This window comes from Pectinophora gossypiella, chromosome 19 (genome assembly GCF_024362695.1).
Source record: "Pectinophora gossypiella chromosome 19, ilPecGoss1.1, whole genome shotgun sequence".
Taxonomy (NCBI): domain Eukaryota; kingdom Metazoa; phylum Arthropoda; class Insecta; order Lepidoptera; family Gelechiidae; genus Pectinophora; species Pectinophora gossypiella.
In genome coordinates, this window is record NC_065422.1 from 462,251 (window position 1) to 488,567 (window position 26,317).

The 26,317-nt window shown below is 36.8% G+C and overlaps 1 protein-coding gene across 7 annotated transcripts in view; it reads left to right on the forward strand.

The window, feature by feature from the left end:
- LOC126375467 (uncharacterized) overlaps positions 1–26,317 on the forward strand; it is a 442,481-nt gene that overhangs the window by 186,939 nt on the left and 229,225 nt on the right. For 6 of the 7 annotated variants that reach the window (XM_050022403.1, XM_050022405.1, XM_050022401.1 and 3 more), the window contains one exon: positions 6,030–6,062. The exons of the other annotated variant lie outside the window; for it this stretch is intronic. The gene's annotated coding sequence lies outside the window, so the exon portion shown is untranslated. The remainder of the gene's footprint in view (positions 1–6,029; positions 6,063–26,317) is intronic. 7 annotated transcript variants of the gene reach the window in all.

Genomic DNA, 26,317 nt, shown 5'->3' on the forward strand with positions numbered 1-26,317 from the left:
TTTTCCCAATCTAAATCTAAAATTATCATGGAACACGAACAACAAAGTTGGTAGGTCCCGGCTGCAATTTGGTTTAAACTTATATAATTATGCATAGTCCGCCATTTTGGTATTAGAAGCCATGTTGTCAACAAAATGAGCACACACAGAACGGAAGGTACAGTTGCTATCAGGTACATCAACGCGAATTCCATTTTCTATCAGTTCATTTTCAATGTCAACAAAATAGTTTTCAGTTTTATTTTAAGTCATTTTCATTCACTTTACTTTACTTCAGTTCCAGTTCCACTAACGTTTAAATCACTTTTATATTCCAAGTTGTCCAAACATTATTCGAATATTATCTTGTTCACTCACACATACATAATATTCAGTTTTACATTCACTCTACAATCACTTGTATTTCAAATATTTTAATATAATTTTAACACGAACGTGTGTTCAGCTTTTCCCCATGAAAACTAATGAGTGTTTTTATAATCTTTGCTAACTAATTAAAACAATCTACTTGTACCTAACTATAATACAGGATGTTTAGTGATCAGAAGAAAATAATATGATGTTAGCTATTTAAAATAAAGATTAGAATAGAAAAAATACTGATCAAATCAAACATTAATAATTATGCTGATTTCAGATAGGATCACAATTAGCCATTAATCAAACCTACGGGACGGAAACGATCTCATTGTATTATTTATAACACCCTATCGATATATTAATTTAAAACTGTACTGGGTCTGAATAATAACACGATCAAGGTCACTTTTTATCAGCATTTTATGGAGTAATTGCAACTTAATATTGGTACCTAATGATTGAGTTTTGAAACATACAAATTATGTGTGATTTTTATTGATTTTATACGAGCCTAACAGTTTTTAACAGTGATATTAAAAAGTATCTAAAATGGAATACTTTTAAACATACGGGATATAAAATAATACCTTGTGGGATTCACATATGTTTATGTATGAAAAAGTATCCATCACCTTGAGGCTGAATTTAGAATATGACCGTTTATTACGTAAATTGTGGTGTACTTATACTTATATTCCACGTTCCCAAATTGTAGGTTATGTGTTTTTATAAATTGATATTTGTTTTAAATACAACGAACGACCGTTAGTTTGTTAAACGCATTTGTTTGATACGAAAAACTTGAAACTGCAGAGGTTTATCTATGCTTCTGACTTGAAGGCTTCTTTTTATTTATTACATTACATTTGCCCTTGGTGTTATAAATATATAATAACTTACATAAGGCAGATACAATAATAATACTTAGTAGTAACCAGTATCAAGATGAAAGAAGTAGGTATATAAAAAAATTAAGTTCAATAAATTCTGATCGGCTGCTTTTTTGACATTGAAATATACCTATATCTCATATTTCCGTTTAATGTGTCACAACTCGGGCAATCACGACCTTTTTTTATCACAAGTGTCACTTCTATTTACATGAAGACAATTACAAGATACAACATAGAGTTCTTTGTTTACAAAATCTTATACAATGAGCCCTTGAATTCTTATTGAATAAAACAACAACACTTTGAACTAACATTCGTGTAGCAAATAGGGTCTGTGTAACATAACTAACTGATTTCAAATATGGGTTCTTATAAATGAAATTAGTCATATCGACTATTATATAAACAACTACACAGCTATCGCAGAAAAACGCTACACCTAAGAGAGAAACCAGAATTCTCAAATTCAACTTTGTACTTCTTATTTTTGAAGACGTGACAGACTTACAAACTTTTACAAAAATCGATAGATTTATCGTTGTAATCAACAAGACTGGAATGAATTTGGTTAATCTATAATTTAACTGGGATTCATTTAGTTCTATTATTAATATGTATGGCATATCGTTTTCGGCGACACTGCAAATAATATTTATCACAATCAAAATTCCATAGCTGAATAAGGTGGCTAATCTTTTCTCGTAACTTATTTTCCCTGTGTGAATCAGTACAAGCTTAAGGTAAGTGTAGAGTGAGTTACAAAGGGACCAACAAAGAGATAGTTCGAAGAAAAAACTGTTGATTGTAGATATAAATGACCATAAATCGTAATCTTCTCTCCAGTCTAAATGTAAAATTATCATGGAACACGAACAACAAAGTTGGTAGGTCCCAGCTGCAATTTGGTTTAAACTTATATAATTATGCATAGTCCGCCATTTCGGCATTAGAAGCCATGTTGTTAACAAAATGAGCACACATAAAATAGAAGGGACTGTTGCTATCAGGTACATTAAAGCGAATTTCATTTTGAATTATTTCTTTTTCAAAAGGTTTATTTTCGATGTTATCAAGCATTTCACATTTTTTATTGTTTTAAGTTTCATTTCTTCACTGAAGTTTTATGTAGCACTTTTGTGTATTTTGATTTCGCCGAAGATTAGGCTAATTTAATAGTAGTTCAGTCACTCTTCACTTTGTACTAAGATTTATATTGTAACAATTTATTTTTTAAATATTTTATGTTGGTCTTGATCACAAACGTGTGCTTAGCTTTTGATTATGGATATTAATGAGTATTTTCATAATCTCCGCTAATAAAAAATCAGCACGTAGATATATAATACATGGTGTTCATTATTCTGTAGTAGCAAACGTAATATTATGTTCGCCATTTTATGGAAAGTATTATACAATATTTATTTATTTATTTGGAGAACAAACAGATGTAGACTTAAAAGCTAGATACAATTATTTGCGTTGTAATGTTTAGAATATGAAGCCTACATCCTTAACATTCTCACTGAGACACTTATAATGTAATATAACAACTGCTCCTAAAACGGACGGAACACTTGGTGACAAGCCATTAGCCTATCGCCCAAGTACTTAATAAAAAAAGATTAAAATAATTGAATATAAACTAAAATTTTGTTGATGTGTGTGTGTGTGTGTGTATGTGCGCATATGTGTGCATTGGTGTGGTTGTCAGCCCTGCGATGCAACAGCAATATAATGAGGAAGTCGTTACAGGAACCATGTCAGTTTGGCGGTTTAATAACCATGACACCATGTTTATTAAGGTCGATGACCAACCCGCACGATAGAGGAAGAACGATTTACATCTAATAAAAAATGTACTGTGTAATATTGCAGCGACTTAGTGTAACTTTTACTCCTTTTCATCAATCAGCGCACATCATCTCACTGTTGGTTTCAGACCTCCTCCATTTCGCACCACAGTTTCCGATGTTGTGCTGATCTCATCACTACAGTAACTTCTTTTACTATAATATTGTTACCAAATATGTTATATATTTTTCTATCATTAGCATTATTTCTGGTGTTAATAACAACACCCTAAGCATTTATTAAATTAAATTGTACTTCAATAACATTATTATCGGGGCACATTTTATCAGAATTTTATGGAGTAATAAAGTACGTCCCGATCATAGCTATGTAAGTAATAATGTTAGTAAGTAAATAGACAATTTTTTTAAAAGTACCCGCAGTTCATTCGCGTCTACCCTCTCCAGTTGAGAGAAGGTCTATGCTAAACAGTGGGTGGTATATTAAGCTGTTTATGTTTTAATAAGTTACAAGTAAGCTACGTTTATATTATAAAGGTTGATATTTAAAAACATGGTGAATATTTAAAATCCTTCGTTTCATAAAACTCGATAGTACAAAGGAGGCAATAAGCCATCGATTTGTGCCTAGTTTAATTGTACTACTTACAAATACATATTTCATAGTGATTTAAATAATTGGCTTGTTTTTACGTCATTTTCCTATCATGTTCGTGAACTGAGTTGTTGTTACTAAGCGGGGTTTGAATGAGATTATGGTATACAAGCGGTTAAGGTTAGGACAGCGTTTTACGAAACAATAGGAAACTGGTACCGCTGGAATTTCATACTGATTATTATAATGACGGTAGTGTAACCTTAACTGCTTGTGTACCTTAACCGGTTAAATCAAATCAAATCAAATATACTTTATTGCACACAACATACAAAACAGATTCACACAGATGAAGATAGATACAGTACAATCTGGCGGCCTTATTGCTAAGCAGCAATAAGGCCGCCAAAGCAAAAAGGTATACAAGCGGTTAAGATTACGCTTGAAAGCGGTTTCAAGCCCTGTTTCTAAGCGTACATTGAAATTTGGAGTAAGCACAAATGGATGTTGATTTTCTTTCGTGTCCACAAGTCCATTCCTAAAGAGAGTGTTAGCGTCCAGTTTCCTAAAAACGTTTACTCAATTCTATTTCTACTTTGTCAATACCACTTCACAGGCGTTCGATTGGCAATATCTCTCTAAAATCCGACCAGTTGGACCAACAAACCCACTTTTAGTGCGCCATTTATATTTATTCTGCCATTCAGCTAGTTTTCTCGCTATTATTTTTCAATTTTCAACGCCGAAATGCCATCGAAACTCAGCCATCGGGGATATTATCGTAAAATTTCATATCACTTCGCGTTTGATACGTTCCGGCTCATTAGGTTCATTCATTCATTCGTTCTTATCTGTCAGTTTCATGGTGGCCCGAAATATTTTTTTTTTTATTATTTCATTATTTTGTTATTTTGGTAACTGTGCTTACCACTGAAGCGGCACAGAATGTGTCTACGTAGTTTTCTTTTTTTTAATATTATTTATACAGAGTGTATTCATACAACACCGAATACTGAGGGGGATGATTCAGCACATGAGTCTTGAGTTAATATCAAGCGAAAACTGAATTTTCGCGTCGCATCGCATTAGTATGAAACTGAAATATTATAATTAATAACGTCTGGAATTAAAAAAGAAAAACAGTTTTGCGACAATAAATTCCACTTGATATTGACTCAGAATCACGGTTTGAATTATCCCTCTCAGTTTTCGGGTGTAAGTGATATTGTAACGAATATTAAGGGGGATGCTTTTGCTCATGATTCTGAGTTAATATCAAGTGGAATTTTCTAAATTGGTTACATGAGCCATGTGAGCTGATCGCTATTAATTATTTCACTATATTCATACGGTGAACGGCAGGTGAAGCGGTTGAGCGTTGTGCTCATGATCCGGACGTCCCGGGTTCGAAGCCCGGTGGGGACAAATCACAAAAATCACGTTGTGATCCCTAGTTTGGTTAGGACATTACAGGCTGATCACCTGATTGTCCAAAAAGTAAAAGGATCCGTACTTCGGAAGGCACATTAAGCCGTTGGTTCCGGTGACTACTTGCCTAATCTAAAAAAGGAATATTGCAATTTGACATTTGCGCATATAAAAATAAGTGCGCAATGGAAACAAATGTCAATTAGCAATATTGCTTTCTTAGATGAATTGCTTCGATGTGGCCATTTTAAGCCCCCTGTTCTACATCCTTATGATTCTGTCAACCCATTAGGCATAGCGGACGTGAGTTTATGTGCGTTTATTTCAATTTACCACATACATAACCGATTTAAACGTAGAATAAATCTTTAATTACGGCTTCAGCCATTAAACCTTAAATATTCCTGACAGTAATGATATTTATTAAGCAGATTACCAATCCGATGTATTGCAATTACACTGAATAATATTCAACAATTTATTACTTCATTACCCAACTGTAGAGCAAAAAAGAGGCTCGGTGTCGCTCAGCGGGCAATGGAGAGAGCTATGCTCGGTATTTCCCTGCTCGATCGAATCAGAAATGAGGAGATCCGCAGGAGAACTAAAGTCACCGACATATCTCGGAGAATTGCAAAGCTGAAGTGGCAGTGGGCAGGACACATAGCGAGGAGAACCGATGGCCGATGGGGCGGAAAGGTTCTAGAATGGCGATCACGTGTCGGACGACGCTCAGTGGGTAGGCCCGCTACAAGGTGGACCGACGATCTGGTGAAGGTCGCGGGAAGCCGCTGGATGCGGGCAGCGCAGGACCGATCGTCGTGGAGATCCTTGGGGGAGGCCTATGCCCAACAGTGTGCGTCGTACGGCTGATGATGATGATGATGAAATCTAAAATGAAAAAGGGCTACTTTTTAATTTTGGCATTTTGTTTGGTTACAGACGGATCACCTTCCGGAATGTAGCTTCTAAAAGGTGAGTGTTGATACTACTTTTCTTATTTGATCAACCAGCTTAGTTATTATGTGTAAACGTTGTCTTATGGGTACTGTTAGTAAGTATAGTATTTTATGATTCCCGGAAAACATCCCCTTCAAAGGGTTCTAATAATAAACAGCCGACACGCTTTATCATTTTTAGGTGCTCACACACGCAAATGCGTGCAGAAAATAATAAGTTAGGCAACAAAATTAATCACGATTTCATAACACACGTTTCATGTAGAGTTTGATATCGTTTTTAGAGTTCCAAACCCCAAAAGAAAAAACGGAACCCTTATTGGATTATTGGATCACTTTGTTGTCCGTCCGTCTGTCCGTCTGACAGTCAATACCATTTTTCGACGCGCCAACGCGCGCGTGGAGGTATCAAGTTGAAATTAACATCTAATACTTCTGTCTACAATCTCTTGAAGCTGTAGAAAACTTAAGCATCTAAATCAACGCAATGCAAAGATTATTATTATATTATTATTTATTTATTAATATTAAGCCACAGCATTATTTATTATACAGCGATTTTTAGCCTTATTTTTATATATTTCGTAGGAGAATCAAAACGTACAGAGAATCATAAAATTTACCAACAAGAAAGTACTTTTAAGTCCATCAAGTGTTCACAAAACCACGCAATAGACAAACTAGTTTAAATCTAGGTACAACGTGGTCTCAGTTTTTACCCGAAATGAAAAAAAAATAAGAAATTCAGATTTTGTTGAAGGAAATCACATCAAAATGTGTTTTTTTTTCTTCAAGGTCATACTTTTGGGATCTGCCCGCTTCTTTCGGGATAAAAGGCGTGAATTTATGTATGTGCATTTATATTTATAGGTGTATAAACCGAACCAAAGTTGAAAACAACTTGACCTACAAATGTCTGAAATTTTCCATCCCACATGCAATCAACTTTTTGATAGGTACGCGATTTTTACGCCCCAAATAATTTAGTTTCCGTTTTAATTAGCGCCGTATAAAAAGTAAATTATGATGGACATGGAAGGTGTGTTGACAATATTAGGTCAGTTATATAAGTATTGATTGCTCCAAAACAAGCCGTGGCGGTAGCCTGGTTGGATGAACGGTTGACTCTCTATGAGCTCCCAGATTCGAATCCAGCACGGGCTTCATTAATTTCAGAGCCACGCTCTTGTCGTTGTAGCATTCTCCATTCTTGTCTATCAAAGACCAATTCCTTCACTTCCTTATAAGACACGACGTTCCATATAAGCTCTTCTTGCACGGGCCTACACCACAGATAACATAACATGAGCTCACAATCATATCCTAATTGGGGTATACAGAGATTCACCCATGGCAAGATGAACTAAGGACCCACGCCTCACCGAGCTTTCTTAGACCAACGTGATAGGTGAAGAGCCGTATCGCCGTCTATAATGGTCGAGCCAACCGGTATGTCAGTGAAAATTGCACTTAAGATATATTATGCAAGACCGGTACCGGGGTTCGAACTGGCACTTCCCGACTGAGAAGCAAGCCGGTGTACCACAGGATTACAGTGACTTCCATCAACCATAGTATAAGAATACCAGTTATGCTCAAAAGTGTTCAAATGTCAAGGTTGGCCCAGCTCACGTCATTCCAACCTACGTTTCCATTTCGTACAAAATAAATTACCCACGTCCAATGTTTTTAATTTACTTTGCAAGGTTGTACTTTTAGTAAAAGATTTACGTACAGTTTTAATGATTTTTATAATATGTGACAAATAAGAGGAATTAAATACATTAGTCAGTCCTTAGAATGTTGGAGATACCAATTGAATGGTCAACTTACGTCATCAATGGGCTAGCAAATGCGGCTTGTCATAGGATTGAGCATACCTGATCTTCTTATACCATGCCACCAACCAAATACTTGTACTATATTTTCACCGGATTTTGTTTGGCCGATTATTAACGGTAGTCTGCGATAGGCTTAACCCGTCACATTCGTATGACGGGCTCAACTGTACTAAATATGAAAGCTACGCTCAACTCTGTCGAAGATTACTCAATGTTTTGACAATGCATTATGTCAATCCAGTGGAATATTGAAAGGCTTAGTTGGAAGCTGCCGAATATTTACTGATCTGTTCGTTGCAAAAATATGATACGGAAATGGGCTTTAGATCTCGGCATTAAGGCTTACAGGTGGTCCATTATACATTTATTTTAAAAAAGTGCTATCCCAGCTAAACTAGCTTTGTTTTAACGTGACTTATTGTAGATTTGCAGCAAATCGCATTAACTACTTGGCCGGACAAATGGGGAGCGCTGAGGGCTCTCACCCGGTACAAAATTTATCTGACCTTCCAACCCGCGAAGGATACGAACTGTTTGTTTAGTGGGCAGTGCCGAGTATTGTCGCCCGCTATTTGGAGGTCATTGCGGTTCAGAAAGTCACGCTCAATTCTGTCGAAAGTTACTCAGCGTTTTGACTAAGCATTATCTCAATCCAGTGGAATATTGAAAGGCTTAGCTGGAAGCTGTCCAATATTCAGATCCGGTCGTTCAAAGCAAAGGGAAATATTGGTACTGACTTTCCTTCCTCTACATCGGCTAACACGGCATAGTGGGTTTTAAAAAGGCCACGTCGAAGCAATTCATCTAAAAAAGCAATATTGCTTTTTGACATTTGTTGGCATTTCGTACTTATTTTTACATGCGCAAATGTCAAATAGCAATATTTCTCTTTGAATGAATTGCTTCTATGTGGCCTATTTACTTTTTATCCTCCTATATATTTTGGTATGCAAAATATCATGAGGGAATATTGAGTAAATAAGGCGCGAAAACGTTAAATATACCTACACTGTGTTTCACACTTCCGGAACACCACGTGTTACCATGCGGGGCAGGGCAGGATATTTGACTGGGTCAAAGATAAATTATAAAATGCTAATCTAGAAATAGATGCCAGCCTAAGATGACCAATAATCAATCTCTTTTTAATTTTCGAATTTTATTTACGAATTAAGTAACAATGAGTACGACGTTTGACCGCTATTATTGATGACTTCCACAGGGCAGTATTTCCATACAAACTTCAAAGAAAACTTTCGTTTTGACGTTTCGAAAAAAGTATCTCATTTGACTAGGATATCAATTACCCTATGTTGGCAAGCCTAATAAATATTTTTTTAAATGACAAATTTTGTCGCTTGACTTCCGTTTTTCCTTGTGCTCCATTGAATAACTGTTGGTAAACGTGAAACGAATTTATATTTCAGTGATTTCTACGGCATTCTACGGAATCTCGAAGGATTCGAGTCAGTCACACGTTCTCGGAACAGGGCTATTACGGATTATTCTATACAATAGAGAATAAATATATATATTCATCTTAGAAGTCGCCATACTGTGAATGTGGTCACCCGGATAAAATCATATATCACGTAGTGAACGAGTGCCCGGTTCTCAGGTGGCATTGCTGAGCTGCATTGTGTGACGGATGCGGCAGTGACTTGGTTAGTGGCGCTTAAGCTGGATATATGATCCACGCAGGATATTTTATTTTTGTCTGCCATACGCAATAATAATAATCTTGGAAGTATTAAGTAGTTTATTAACAACTTGAGGCATACCTACCCCAACAGCGATTAACGGCGTCAGTTAATTGGTGTACTCGTATACAAGGATTTGTATGTAGAAGATCCTGATAGCTTGCTGTGATGATATTTGCGCACCCCAGTTGTTTTGCGAAGCCAATCTAAAGCCACAGTGTAATTTTAACGAGATGCGTCGCGTGCGAACTATATCGCCTATTTAGGTAACTGAGTACAATGTAGACAGAGGGCTAGAGAGGCAACATTGGAGCATACATCTGTCTGTAATACAAAACATACGTCATCACTAATTGAAGAGCCACACTCTAAGCTCGCTTTTGTCGGTGTAGCATTCTCCTTGTTACTTTTTAGGGAAACATAGGGCAGTGGTTTCCTTCTTGCCTTTCACCCCGCAAAAAATTTGAAGACGATAATCTCAATAATACTTTTGTAAAGAGTGGTTCACACTGTTTGCGTAGCGAAAATAAATGATTCAAACTGTAAAGACGACTCCGCAGTTTGTTTGCTAGACACCACGATGTTATACTGTGGTGTTTACGTAGCCTAGATGTAACGCCGGGTTGAACTACTAGTCATTTTAATGACACGCGTGTTGAAAAGCAAACCTACACAAGAGTCGAAATAAAAACTCGTGTCTATTCTGCGCTGAAACTTCTAATATCTCTAACATATGGAGCGTATTTAGACTATTTCCTGGTTTTAAAGGTTGCCTGGAAGAAAATCCTGCATGAGGCTACCTCTTGTACCTTTCTGAATCTGTCATCCTTATTTCTGTATCTTGTGCCCATTGTGTTCAATAAAGTATTGTATCTATCCAATCAAAAACATAAATGTGAAATGACAGCCAAGTTCAATACAATGATAAATGCCTTGGTTGTTGACTTCAACGACAAAAGAAGTGAGATCTAAATGGGTGCCAAGTTCAATGGTCAGTCCTGAATTTATTTATAAGTAACAGTATAACATAAAATATCTTCTTATAACATAAGATAATGTATTGTAGCCTAAGGTCTGTCTTGGCTAGTTTTTATAAGCCTACCAACGAATTATTATGTTCGATCATTAGTTTCTACCAACAATCCGAATTTTCAGAATTATAAATAAATAAGAACTGACAAGTACTTCGAAATACAAATACTTCGTAGGTTTAGAACTTGCGAAGGCTATAATTCATATATGAAAACTAGCCAAGACCGACCTTAGGCTACAATACATTATCTTATGTTATAAGAAGATATTTTATGTTATACTGTTACTTATAAATAAATTCAGGACTGACCATTGAACTTGGCACCCATTTAGATCTCACTTCTTTTGTCGTTGAAGTCAACAACCAAGGCATTTATCATTGTATTGAACTTGGCTGTCATTTCACATTTATGTTTTTGATTGGATATCATTACTTTTTTTAGGTATTATTTTATCATTATTTATGAGTAGGTAATGATTTTACACTATTGATTTGATGTGCGCTAAATATAAAAATAATAATTAATCCCAGTTAATAATATGTAAACCGAGTATAAGTACCTACTCTTAATTGTAAATAAGTAAGTAGGTATACCTAGATACTTACCTACTAAAACGGATATGCCTAAGTAGGTATCTACCTAAATGAGTGAAAAAAAAATCGGTGGTAGGTAGGTATTAAACTCGTTTAAGATTCACGTTAAGTTAAAAAAATAAAAAGCCAGTAAAATGGATGAGAGTTGTGTTGTATGGTGGGCCAAAAGCTGACAACCTATCACCGCTAAACACAATACATGTTCCAACCTGCTTACCTACCTTCACAGTACTTATCGAATGTGGCATCAAGTGGTTCTATGATCACTTAGTGCTCTGCCTACCCCGATAGGGCATGTAGGCGTGATTATAATATGTTATATTATATGTTAAGTTAATGCACATACCTACCACATAAATACCGGTTGTCATGAGTTTTGATTACTTACTGATTCAGGTACAGGCACTATGAAGAATGTTAACTAATTTTGATTATTAGCACTCCATATTCTCTGTCCAAAATAAAAAATACTAGTGAAAGAATAACGTCGCTACGACAATTAGTTTCCGATTTATAAGTAAAAGCAGGCCGCGGGATACGGTGTGACGTCATCGTACAATACGCTCAGTCTGACTCGCTCAGTCCGCTCACAGTCGCGCGCCCGTATCATTGAAATTTTACCTAAATACTTTAAAAATGTCCAATCCAAATACTAAAACCAATACTAAATCCAAATACTACATTTAAAACTTCTTGATCCTTTTCATTGCATTCTAAACTGCAATGATAAGGTGTGGGGATTCTACATACTTGCTTGAACATAAACAATAGCATCATCGCCATAACTGTCTCTTGCCGATCTGAAATAAGTTCCAAATAAAAATAAATGGCCTTATGTATTTGGTAAGTAAAAAAAAGGTAGGTACATCTGTAACATTCAACCCACTACATCTACATCCTAAGTAGGTATCCTACTTCCTACTAATATTATAAATGCGAAAGTTTGTGAGTGTGTGTGTTTGTTATCTTTCACGAAAAAAATACTGAACGGATCTCAATGGAGTCTGGAATAACACATAATAGGTATGTACAAACTGCTGGCCTGCTGGCGGAAGCTAGCTTGTAATAAATCAATGTATGTACCTATGTATCATTTAAATTTACTAAGAAGAGCGGTACCTACCTATATAAACATACAATAATAGCTACAAAACTATAATAGGTACATATTTGTTGCCTTTAACGTAAAAAAATAATGGTAGGTTAACTTCTACTAGGTATTTGAGTTACATTCTTCCATTATGACTATTTATGACATAAGTTGGGTACCTACCTATTGAAGAAATAGATTATAGATTTGGTATGTTTGGTATGACTTTGTTCAGTATAATAATTATTAGGGAGCGGGAAAATAAAATGCGTCTTTCGTCGTTACTCTATTTTATATCTCTATTTATTTGGCATTGGTTAACAGCGCCATCTGTTGGTTCTTTTGGTTACTACTTTACAATTTCCTATCATAAAATATGGACGCATCCAGCTAGCCAAACTAAACTGTTACAATAGGTTTGCGCTAGATGGCGCTTGTCTGTGACACCTATTTTGTTTTGATAAAACAATTATTTAGAATAGAATAGATAAACTATTAAGCATAAGTAGTAGCACGGAAAGTTCACTCATCATTGCATTTTTATTCCTCGCGTTTCGCTATTATTAGGACGAAAACAACAAAATACTGCGCAAGCTACTACTATAACCGCTGGCGACTTAATACCTACTATGCGGGCCGCGGCTCACGCGGCGCGTTGTGACGTCACAAGCGGTCACGTGACAGTTAGCGGGACTCGGTATTTTTCGAAACTTTGAGTGCCTATAAAATCAAAACTTCTAAGTATTTTTGACTACAACAAAAACTAGTGTATTTGTATACATACAGGCTTTACTGAGACATCATTTCAAGCGATTTGGCATACTTAGTAACATTCTTCATTAGGTATTTTAGTTAAGCGTTCATAATAGAATCTAAATATTTAAAAATTGCCAGTTTTATATTTTTTCCTTTGTATTCATCTAATTACCTATCTGGATACCAAATTTTAACTCTCTAGGTCATCTGGAACTGGGTTAGAGTTTTGATCTATAGGTCAGTCAATGATAAAAATGAGGATTTTTGGACATTAATATCTAAATAACCGTTTGAGATAAACTTATGAAATTTAGAACACATATGTATCTCGTTAATCTCAATATATAAGCCAAATTTGATACGTTTGCGTGAAATAGTTTTTGATTTATGAGGGGGTCAAAAGTGGCTCCAAATGGTTCGTGTAATATTACACACGGTGCGGCTCGCCAGTTCTGTTTCTGAACTTGGCTTGACACGCGACCGCGTGTCTAGATCTAGGTATTTATTTAGAGAACAACTGCCGAGCACAGGCCTTCCATCAAACAGGAAAAGTGGCAACCTTATTCCTAAATAGCAATTTCTTTCAAGCACCAATAATACAGCGACAAAAGCTGAAATCAAAAAGAAGACGATACATAAATAATAGACACGCGCCACGCGCTGCTCCGCCCAGGCTGGACAGCTCTACATGTTCCATCACTTCAGATCATCACCTTTAAACACCTCTGCCTACCCCATCACGTATACAGGCGTGATGCTACATAACATGAGTTTCCGACGATATTCCCAATTGGGGTAGTCAGAGGTAAGGAGGCTACTTGACCGGACAAATGGCGACCGCTGAGGGCTCTCATCCGGCCCATGAGGGTGCCCAGTTGACCTCGAACTTGGACCATAGATTAAGGAATAATACTACGCATAGAACGGCAACTCTCCGCTCCCCACCAGCGTGTGCGCTAGGTTTACCTCACCCCCCCTCGAACATAGTTTAGACTTGAATCGTATGGTGACAGACGTCACACACACAGATTCGCGTTGGCAATGTTTGCCCTTAGAAAATGATGGATACTCCACTTCAATTTCATCAGTCGTCCCGTGATCATGGCACTTACAACGGTGTTGAAATATCGAGAGTCTCATATCCCTGCGGCACGATGGGTGGTGATGGAGTCCTGACATGCCGGCAGAGTAGCAGGAGAGTAGTTATAGCAAAGAAAACAGTAAACACCAACAGGAATACACAGTTTATTAATCAGCACTTCACAAACAAGAAATTATAACGATGCTATATAAAATACAATGAAGAATTTATGATCACAATTAAAGTTAGTGGGCACGGCCAGAGCTAATCAGTATAGATGTTACTCTTATCAAGGTCGGGGATGCAATGCGTCAGCGTAGAATAAATTGAATTGTGGAATGGAATGAGAATTACGAAATTTAAAAATAAAATTTTTAACAAAAAAAAAAAAAACCGACTCCGAACGCAAAACTAAAAAGCAATAAGTAAATTTACTTCGCACATAGTAATATTCAATTAGTTAATTAATTTTATTTTTCTGAAGTCGGTGCCAAGTAAATGCTACAAGTTGCCTGGAAGAAATTGCTATTTAGCAATAAGGCCGCCGATTGTACTTCTCGTGTCATATTAAATGACATTTATTTAAATCTGTACAACAGCTAATTTCATAATAGGACCTTTGTATTGACACTTTTATATTTTATAAATTTTGCATGATTTATGTAATCTAAATGCACGGTAAACTATATTTTTTTGTAACATCTGTCACACTGCATTTATGGCAAATAAAGAATCTTATCTTATCTTATCTTATCTTATTTGTAATTGTTTTTAGTGTTGTGTTTATATGTGCAATAAAGCGTTTTTGTATTGTATTGTACGTATGAAGTGTGAAAAAAAAATTCGTTGCTAAAATAAAATGATTCAGACTGGCAAAGTTTGTTTAATAGGACCTGACATACTATACATACTGTGGTGTTTACTTGTCCCAGATGTAAAGCCAGAGCGAGCTACTACTCATTTTAATGACACGCGTGCTGAAAAGACATGATGAGTGGAAATAAAAACTTGCTTGCATCAAAGGAGGGTCCAGATTCATATCCCCGTTTTTATAGTTGTTCTTTCTTTTCCATACATGTGACTGTATTTTTTTTTGTACTGGACGCTCCCCATTTGTCTGGCTAAGTATAGGTCACACAAGCGGCTTTATTTTTGTGACGTCGATTTTTGTAGACTTGCCGCATGGCATTAACTACTTGGCCAGGCAAATGGGGAGCGCTGAGGGCTCTCGCCCGGTGCCATATCGTGGCTGACTTTGCAAACTGACGTATTTTTTTAAATTTATTTTTTTACCGTTGATGGGTTTTTTTATATTGGCCAAGTATGTTGGCTCAACTATGCCTGATGGTAAACATAGAGAAGCCCTAATTGCAGTAGCAAGTGAAAAGCAACGCAATGAGTCAGTTTCGAATCAGTTGCGACTACCCTAGTTGGCCTACTAGGTGCTTCTTCACGCTTCGCTTAAAGGACCCCATGTTGTAAGAAGGAGGGAACGCTTGAGCCGGCAACCCGTTCGGGTTTGCTCTTGGCCCCAAATTGCCCGAAGGCATTGATGACCAGGCCTAAGATGGAGCGGATTCGTCCAGAGTGCATGTTTACTCTGGCCTTGAACGCACCCGGTGTATCTGCAAAGTTTTTCTAAAATAATTTGTCTTATTGACAATATCAAAAGATCTCAGATACGTCCATACGTCACATACAACGATATGCAGCTATACTACAGTAAGTAAAAAAAAAGAACTCAACGCTCAACCGTCTGATCATACAATACAAATATACTTTATTGCACACAACATACAAAACAAATTTACACAGATGATGATAGATACAGTACAATCTAGCGGCCTTATTGCTAAGCAGCAATTTCTTCCAGGCAACCAGTGGAAAGGAAACATTATTACAATTTGGTGCGGGACAGTGCAACATCTTGTATAAAATAATAAATACTATAAATAAAAAACAAATAAAAATAAAATAGAAATATATAAATATAAATAATCATATATGACGTTAGAGGTGAAGGTGTCTAACCATACTCCATCGAGGTAACATACCATAGCGTCACGCTTATATACCTGAAGGGGTTGGCAGAGGCGTATATACATTGGTCCCGGTTATGGATTACTGATGTAAGTAAGTAGTCGTTTCAATACATGAGCCATGTCAGGGGCCTTTGGCGACTCAATAATAACTCTGACACCAAGTTTGATAGGGTTGGTAATGGCCACCTCATAACCCACACGATTTAAAGAAGATGAAGAGTGGTTTAGAGCTCAAACTGGGATTTGAACCCGTGATACTACGATGTAACTCACGCGTACCGAACAGAACAATAACGGACGGAAGAAAAAACGTCATGAAGGTCACTGAAAAAGTACTTAAATCTCTGTATTTTTATTTTATTTCGCGTCATGGTTTTGCGTGAGAACGCTTATCGAAGTTGCAACTATAAATAAAATCTAACTTAGTTTCGTGTGTTTGTACGTTATAAACCGACCGTGAGAGGTCACGCAAATCAGAATTTTCACCTCATAAAATGCAAGGTAAGTATAACATCACAAGAACATTTCGACTTGGCATCATAAAAACACATTTCAGTGGCACGAATGAAGTTCCAAGGTCAATGAACTTTGGTAGCGTGCCAAACATATAACATTAGTATACATTTACCGCCTTACCGAAAAAAAAAACAATGAAGGGAAAAACATAGGATTGTTCGGAAAAACAGTGAACGGTATCCGAAATAAAAATAAACTTGCTTTAGGCACATGTCAGTCGACTGAACTCTGCTTGGCTGTCACAGACTTGAGATTGTTATTCTTTTATTAGTAAGGTGGCTAAACTGAACTAGGTATCCTAGCATTGAAGGTGAAGAAGTTTTTTTTTCTTCAAAATGACGGACTTCGTATATCCAACACAGACATTGAGTCTATTTGTATCCTTTCTAAAGTGATGGATCACATACTCATTTATGAGCGGTTCGCTATAACAAAGATTTTTAGAGAAAAAGCAGAAAAAAAGCTTTGTAAGCGCTTTTAAAAAAAAACACATAAACTGCCTATATACGTCCCACTGCTGGGCACAGGCCTCCCCTCAATCAACCGGAGGGAGTATGGAGCATACTCCACCACGCTGCTCCACTGCGGGTTGGTGGAGGTGTTTTTACGGCTAATAGCCGGTACCAACGGCTTAACGTGCCCTCCGAAGCACGGAATCATCTCACTTTTTCGGACAAATCAGGTGATTCAAGCTTGAAAAGTCCCTACCAAACAAAGGACAGTCTCACAAAGTGATTTCGACCATGTCCCCATCGGGAATCGAACCCGGACCTCCAGATCCTGAGCCTAACGCTCTAACCACTAGACCACGGAGGCTGTATAAAAAAAACACATTTTGATTGAATTTATTCATCATTTCTCGGGCATGTGGGTTTCCTCATGATTTTTTCCTTCACCGCTGAGCACGTGATAATCATTTATGATCCACACGTGAATTCAAAAACAAATTCGACAATCATTGGTTAAGGCTTGTGCTGGATACGAATCTGCGACCTCACAGTAAGAGGCAAGCGTTCTACCAACTGGGCTACCACGGCTCCTTTAAGGCGAAGAGAACTATTAGGACTTCGCCTCTTGAATCCTGATTGCTTGTTGTTAGCCACTGCGGTCCTGTGGTACGCACTTAAGCTGTCACTCCCCGGACACTTCATACAAACAACCTCGTTTTACACAGACAACACACATTCACATTATCCTACACACGCATCTGTGTGTGTGACGTCTGACGCTATACGATTTAAGACTAAACTATGTTCGAGGGGGGGTTGAGGCAAACCTAGCTCAGACGCTTGTGGAGAGTGGAGAGTTGGCGTTCCATACGTATTATTATTCACTATGATATGGCTATGTTGCTTGTGGCTCTCCCATTTGGCAATTAAGGTCTATAATACATTGTTTTAGGTTTACGCGGTTATTATCATTATCGGGAGTCTCATATCCCTGATTTAAACGCGGTAAGAACCCGTTATTATGTGTTTAAATTAAGGTCCATAATGTAGGAATTGGGCTTCGTTTCTCTATCGGACTTTTTACAGTACACCCAGGAAGATAAGCGGCAGAACGCTTCGTCTATACCCGTTCGCACTCCAGCATAGAAGACAGGATACCTAAAAGCAACCCGGATATGAATCTAGACCCTCTTTTGATGCAGACTGCGCCGTTGCAACTGAATGCACGTGTTAATTAATTACTGCAGTGTTACAAATGTTGCATTGCTCATGCATACAGGGAGTAGAGCCATAGTGTAAAGAAAGCAGTAGATAAGCTGTATATCGTCGCTTTATAGTGCGTAAGAAAGCGTATTTTTTGCGTCATAGCTAGCTACTGCTGGGCCGTGACATTTGCTGAGCTGAATCCGTTTCGGCATTAAGTATAATAATTATTATGTAATTTAATTACGTAAGTTATCTTAATTATTTTTTTTTTTTTTTTTTATTTATTAGGGTCAACAAACAGTGTTCACAATAAAAACTTAAGTAAAAGAGTTGATTAACAGGAGATAATAATTGTGTCACCAGCACCGTTAACCACAGATTAGTAAATGATACACTATTGAATAGAATGGTGGTGTACAGCTAAAGTGAGGGATTTGACATGCTTTAATATAATAACTAAACATTTATTAATATGACATGCTTAATTATGAATAAGTAGATAAAACAGAAGAGAAAAGAGTACAAAAAAGATAGAAAGAAACTAGAAACTATTAGTAAAATATATTATATCATCATCATATATAAGATATAATATGTGTCAGTGGGTATTCCCTTTTTTTTTTAAATAATTAGTGCAAATTGAAAAGTAGGTAAACAGCTAAGGTGTACTCAAGACAGAAATCAACGTCTTTTTGAATAGAGCAGCACGTATCGCAAATATGTCAATGGAAGTAAACTTAATGTTATAAGAGTGAGTTAGTCTGTATAATGGTGATCTTTTCCCAGCATTAGTACGACATATCTTGGTTGCAAAAAGTGGATGTGATGATCGCCGGCGATATGTTCTAGGCGGAACCCTGTAATACAGCATATTAGTAAGCATAGCACAGTCATATCTGTTATTGCACAAATCATGTAGCATCATACAATCCAGTTGAAGGCGCCTATTTTTAAGGGAAAGTAAATTGTATTTTTTCAGAAGATAGTCATAGGGTAATTTACTACGAGAGCATTTGTACTGCAAGTAACGTAGAAACTTTTTCTGAACCATTTCTATTGCATCTATGTACTTCATATATAATGGATTCCACACAGACACCGCATATTCTAGTTGCGACCGTACCAAAGATTTAAAAATATAAAGAAAAGTGGATGGTCTTGTAAACTGTTTACAAGATCTAAAGATAAACCCATACTTCTTGTAAGCCGCTTTTATGATGTTATCTATATGAGTGTCCAAGTGGAGCTTACTATCCAGAACGATGCCAAGGTCTCTAACAGCATCCACCCTGTCAAGTTGAGTGCCACATAGTGTGTAGGGAAAATTACTAACTGTTCTTTTTTTTGTAAAGGTGATTGCTTTACACTTATTTAGACTTAAGCTTAATTTATTTTTAAAACAATAATTGGAAAAACAATCTAGCTCTTCTTGAAATTTCAAATGGTCTTCATAACTGTCAATAATATGAAAGATTTTAAGGTCATCGGCATACAGTAAGAATTTGCAAAATTTGAAACATTTATGGATGTCATTAATGATAATTACAAATAGTAAAGGGCCCAAAATTGAACCTTGGGGGACTCCGGAACTGACTGGCACTGATTCAGATTCGCACCCATTGATAATAACTTTTTGGGTACGGTTCGTTATATACGATTTGAACCACCGCCACAAGTTACCACGAATGCCGTTAAAAGCAAGTTTCTCAAGCAAAATTCTATGATCCACTCTGTCAAAAGCCTTCCTAAAGTCAGTATATATGCTGTCCGTTTGTATGTTGTTATCTAAAGATTCAAATAGGTAGCTAGTGTAAACTAATAGGTTGGTGTTCGTCGAACGTCGTTTAACGAAACCATGTTGTTCTTCGATAATAGCGTTATGTAAAACAGGATAATGGCGTTGTGTACTAGTCTCTCGAAAAGCTTCGACAGAGCGGACAGAATGGATATAGGACGGTAGTTCTCTACATCCGCCCTTGATCCCCCTTTATGTACCGGCACGATACGAGCAGTCTTCCAAATGTCGGGAAATACTCCTTCTTGTAAGCAAAGGTTGATCAAGAAATGCAATGGTTTACATATAGTATCAGCAGTGGACCGCAAGAAAACTGGAGGGATGCTATCCAAGCCCGCACCTTTAGAGACATCGAGTGAGTTTAGTTCCATTAATACAGCTTCCCGAGGCACGTATATATTATTAATGAGTACGTCATGAGTGCAATCCGTCGTATCCGTACTTATAGTATTAAAGTCAATATCGACATTGGAAGGTTCAAATACCGAGTGAAAAAACGTTGAGAATAGATTACAGATACCTAAGGGTTCGTTAGTAGATGTAGTCTTATAAAATACTTTATCTGGGATATCCCTATTTGTTTTCTGACGATTTATATAACTCCAAAAATACTTGATATTATCGCGTATGCTAGTTTCAACATTCTGTATATATGCTTTATAACATTTTGCAGCTTGATATTTAAACCTCTTCCTAAATATCTTATAAACGCTCTCGTCAGACTTGTTCTGATATTTTTTAAATTTAATCCAATAGTTTGTTTTGTTCTTAAAAATATGTACTAAAGCTGGAGAGAACCATTAATTAATGTTAAGTATACCGAATAAGATTATTGCCGTTTAAACCTACTTGATCTTAATATACAAAAATGTTCTTACATAACCTTTAGTCGCAAAGTTGTGTCAATTGATGTGGGTTATACCCTTCACGGTCAGTCTATAACTAAAGTGGATAAAATGAGGGATCTTGGGGTGATTCATGACCGTAAACTGCTATTCGAGGACCATATTGATAGCATAGTACAAAAAGCCAATAAGGCTCTGGGTTTCATTATGCGTACCTGTAGTGAATTTCGTAAATTAAAATCTATAAAAATTATTTATTGTGCTTTTGTACGTAGTATTCTTGAGTACGCATCACAGGTTTGGAATCCACAATATGAAACCTATATAAACCGAGTTGAAAATATTCAGAAACGGTTTATGCGTTATCTAGACTTCAAGGCACGAGTCTATACATCTGGCTATCTGGAACGCTGCAAGAAATATCATTTCCTACCGCTAGTACTAAGACGAAAGGTCACCGACTTAGCACTTCTAATGAACATAGCCAATGGTTCTATTGATTGTCCGGAACTTTTGTCTAAATTGCATTTACGCGCAAATATTCGTAGTTTGAGGCAACGTCCTATTTTATGGGCACCTTTTGCGAGAACCAACTATAGGCATAATACCTACTTGATACGATCTATTGACAGTTTTAACAGCTTACCACCTGAGTACGATCTAGACTTGTTTTGTTCTAAAGTATCCATGATGCGACAAAAAATAGCGAAAACTTTCTTTGAGACACAAGTGACTTATTAGCCCTAGTTTGACAACGTCAAACGTTTGTACCTACCTTGCTTAACCTGCTTTAACCTACTTACTTAATTCTTGATTTTTATAATTGTAAAAGGGTAAATAACTTAGCCACTATTAGGTGGAGACTTGTAATTAGCCTTTAGTTATTGTCTGGTTATAATGTTAGAAAATGTATATGGCCGTAAGTCTTCCTCAAAATAAATAAATAAATAAATAAAAAAAAAAAAAAAATAAATAAATATTGTTTCTTTCTTTTTTCTCAAAACTCATATTCTGGTGTGATTTTTGTTAGCTAAAAACATCGCAAAAGGCAATTTAGTTTCAATCCAGCTAAATAATTGTGGTCAGATTTTTTGAAATTATTTGGAACAATTAATAGTCTCTTGTATTAGTGGGCCGATAGCGATGAACGCTGAATGAGGGAAACCGTGAACCACGCCAGCGGGTATCGTGGTTCTGAAATCTTCGTAGTCTAGGCAACGGAGGTCCGTGTTGCTCTATGTTGTCTAGACTGCTCGCTGCTCTCTCAGCCATGTCAGGGGCCGTTGGCGGCTCAATAATAACCCTAATACCAACCCTGCTGAGGTTGGTAATAACGATAATAAAAAAAAAATGTTTATTGTCATAGAAAAAGATCGACACAACATTGGGTACTACAGCTAGGACACACAAATGCTACAGAAGTATAACCCTGCTACCTGAACTAGGAGACCTGTATCTCAGGAAGCAGTGTTCAGCAATTACATCTTTTATAACATCGGTTTAGGCAGACCATTGTTAAACTGAATTTATTTGACAATAAACTGTGCTTAAATAAGAACAAATAAACATGCATTTTGTATGTTAATTGGGTTTGTGTGTATGTGTATGTGTATATATCAGTGTGTGTGTTTGTGTGTATCTGTGTGAGTGTTTGCGTTAGCCCTACGACTTAAATGTTGTCTTGGGTTCAGAAACTGATATCATGCTATAAGCAGCTTTCACTAACGCATGTACGTGTGCATTTATGTATTATAAGAATTGTGAAAAATAACAGGGCAATGATAGAAGAAGAAGTTGCTCTCTCATCTACGAAATCTTGTCTACATAAAAGTCAAAATGAAGTTCCTCAGTATTTATCGCAAAACGTTGCCAAAGAATACAAGTGTCTAATGTTAAGTCGTAGCGCCGACAGTCCTTTTAAAATCCAAACTCCATTGTTTTACTATTGTTTCTAGAAACCTCGGCTTTAAGAGGAATCAAGTGTTCCTACTGTTCTATTTTTACTGTTCTTGTTGAATTATGTGTGTTCTTGTTGAATTATTAACTTACTTGCGGATTTCATTGCGGCTTCATTAGCAATTTTCATTTTGAAACTTTGACACGGAGAGGCAAACTTGAAATCTTTCATTAGCTTTTTAGCTTCTTTCTCAGATATATTTGTTTTTCAACAGGTATTTTCTATAATTTTGAAGAATTGGTTCGTGTATTAGGTTCAAAATAAATTATAAAATCTGATTATTACTAAATAAAGACAGATCTAAAACTAACGAAAACGATTGTCTTTATTCTATTTAACCTATTTATCTATTTAATTTTAATCTAGAAATACGTAATAATAAGTCCGACATTATCACGTTTTTCTATGACGTCACAGTGTGCTTTTTCATACAAACTCCCAAGTAATTTCGTGTATTGACGTTTAGTAAAAAGTAACTGATTTGACTAGTTGGAAACTAACCTATTGCAATTTGCAACTTAATGACATTTTAGGCCAAAAGGACCAATGTTTAGGGTTTTTACTAGACTTTTACTAGATAATTAAAAGGCGGACAGTATTTATAGGCACTATAGTCTATAGTCAAAAATAACAATAATAAGTGGCGCCGTGGTGGCCGCTGTGGTGAAGTTTTTGACATAAGCGCCCCGCGCCTCCCTCGCCCCCCGCCGTCGCCTGTTGCGTTTGGTTTAGATTCAGATTCAGATTCAGCTTCTTTATTTGCATTGAACATAGGTACATAAAATTGGTGTTACACGTTTATGTTACAGTTAGTTCTCTATGTTCCACCTACAGATAGGTATACATATATTTAAATAATGTTTATAATTAAATGTAAAAGCATATACTTACATAGCAAACTTCAGTAATAATTAGTTATTAGTTATTAATTGGTTACACGCAACAACGTTCTAACAACTATGTAATTACATTTAATTCTTAAACTAACATTCATACTTAAATATAATTACTTGTACTATTTTGGATAATGCTATACCGACAAGAGCTCTTAAATTAGTGATGATGTTTATTATTTTTATAATTACCATGAGGCACGTGTAAAATATATCATAAGGCGGTTATCACACGACGCGGTTGCAGTCGCGGTTAGTTTGGTACGGTTGAGATAGCTTTGACTTGTATCATAGACTAAGGAATAATAGTTACGTATAGAACGGCAACTCTCCGCTCCCCACCAGTTTCTGAGCTAGATTTACCTCAACCCCCCTCGAACATAGTTTAGAACTGAACCGTGAAGTGAGTTGCTTTTATTTTTTATTATCAGTTTAGTTTACATGTTCGATTTTTGAAATGGGATGGCAACATTATTTCGTCAGATTCGAATATTGTACCTCAAAGTAAATGCCCGCGCAGGCATAAATATTTATTTTTCATGGTGATTGTTCATCAAAACGTACTAATAATTTGCAATAAAATTGAACCAAGGCTAAGTGCTTAATGTAAAAATAATGTGAATGCAATTAATTTGTGCAGTGATTGTTTAAGTATATTTATTGAAATTGTGAACCTTTATTGTTTAAAATTTCTTGGTATATAAATGTTAACTGATTATTATAAAATCATCAATCAATCAATAAATAATACTTTATTGCACAACAACATATACAAAGGACATAAACATACGAATAAAACATAAGCAAAATAGGCGGCCTAATCATCTTTCGTAAGTAGTACCTACCTATCTAAGTATTGTAGTTGGCAGCCCTAAGACGTCACACACACAGTTGAGCGTGTTAATAATGTCAATGTGTAGCGTCTGTGTGAAACGAGGTTGTTTGTATGAAGTGTCCGAGGTGTGCTTGTATTTAAGCCGTAGATGAATAACGCGCGGAGTACAGTCATGAGCAATATAATGTACCCACTTTAGGACTCTGTCGCACTAACATATTTGCCATTTAGTGAGACTTACAGTTAAATTTGTCAAAAAAGTTAATGTGACATGGTACCGAAATGTATACATATTAATGCTCGTGACCGTACCGCGCGGTCGATTGCGTCGTGTGATAACCGCCTTACCTAGTAGGAGCAGGTATTGCCTCTCGGAAGACCCTCATTCTTTATTTATTTAGTTGAGTTGCTCTCGGTGTTTAGGAAGATTTCCGCGCCACCACGCTCTCAATGACATCATCCGGAGGGCCTTAATATCCGCCAACATTCCGTGTGTGCTGGAGCCCCCGGGTCTTTGCCGCTCCGACGGCAAAAGGCCGGACGGCCTGACTATGGTGCCGTGGCGGAAGGGAAAATGCCTGCTGTGGGATGCCACATGCGTCAGCACTTTTGCTGCCTCGCATCTCAGCCGAACGGTGCGGACGGCTGGCGCCGCGGCTGAGTTTGCTGCGGATAGAAAGCGGGACAAATATTCGGCTCTAGTGGGCAACTATTATTTTGTACCGCTTGCGTTTGAGACGTCAGGATGTTGGGGGTTGGAGGCTATAGCCTTCATTAGGGAACTGGGGCGTAGGTTAAGAGAGAGGGGGTCTGATATGCGTGCGGGCTCTTTCTTGGTGCAAAGGTTGTCCATCGCCATACAACGTGGTAATGCGGCGAGTGTAATGGGGACCTTTGCGCCTGGAATATCTCGGGGGGGATTATTTGACGATTAGACACGTAAGGTCTTGAATTGTATTTATTTAATTATCTTTTTTGAGTAAGACTTACATAATAAACATAACATTTCATAAAATAATTAGCAGACATTACTAAAGGCTAATTACAAGTCTTCACCTAATAGTGGCTAAGTTATATACCCTTTTACAGTCATAAAAATTAAGTAAAGTACAAACATTTGATGTTCCCAAACTAGAGCTAATAAGTCACTTGTGTCATAAAGAAAGGTTTTCCAATTATCTGTCGCATCATTACCGGGTGAGAGCCTTCAGCGCTCCCCATTTGTCCGGCCAAGTAGTTAATGCCATCTGCGGCAAATCTACAATAAGTCACGTCAAAAAAAAAAGTCGCATCATAGATACAGACTTATAAAAAAAACCTACCTGCTACATACAGACGCAATATTGGCTGATGGATGTTTTATGTCCGATAATAAAATGGGACTTCAAATAATTGATACTCAGAGGGTAAAGCGAATTTAATATAATCGTTTTACGTTCCGTTCCATGCTTGGTACGGAATTAAAAAAAATATATTGACATAAGAGAGATGCAACACAGGCGTTGACGCGTTTCCTCTGTCGTGTGGGTTGTGAGGTGGATTACCAACGCCATCAACCCTGGTGGCAGGGTTACTATTGAGCCGCCAAAGGGCCCTGACATGGCTCATGTAACGAATACTAACTTACATCTGTAAGTA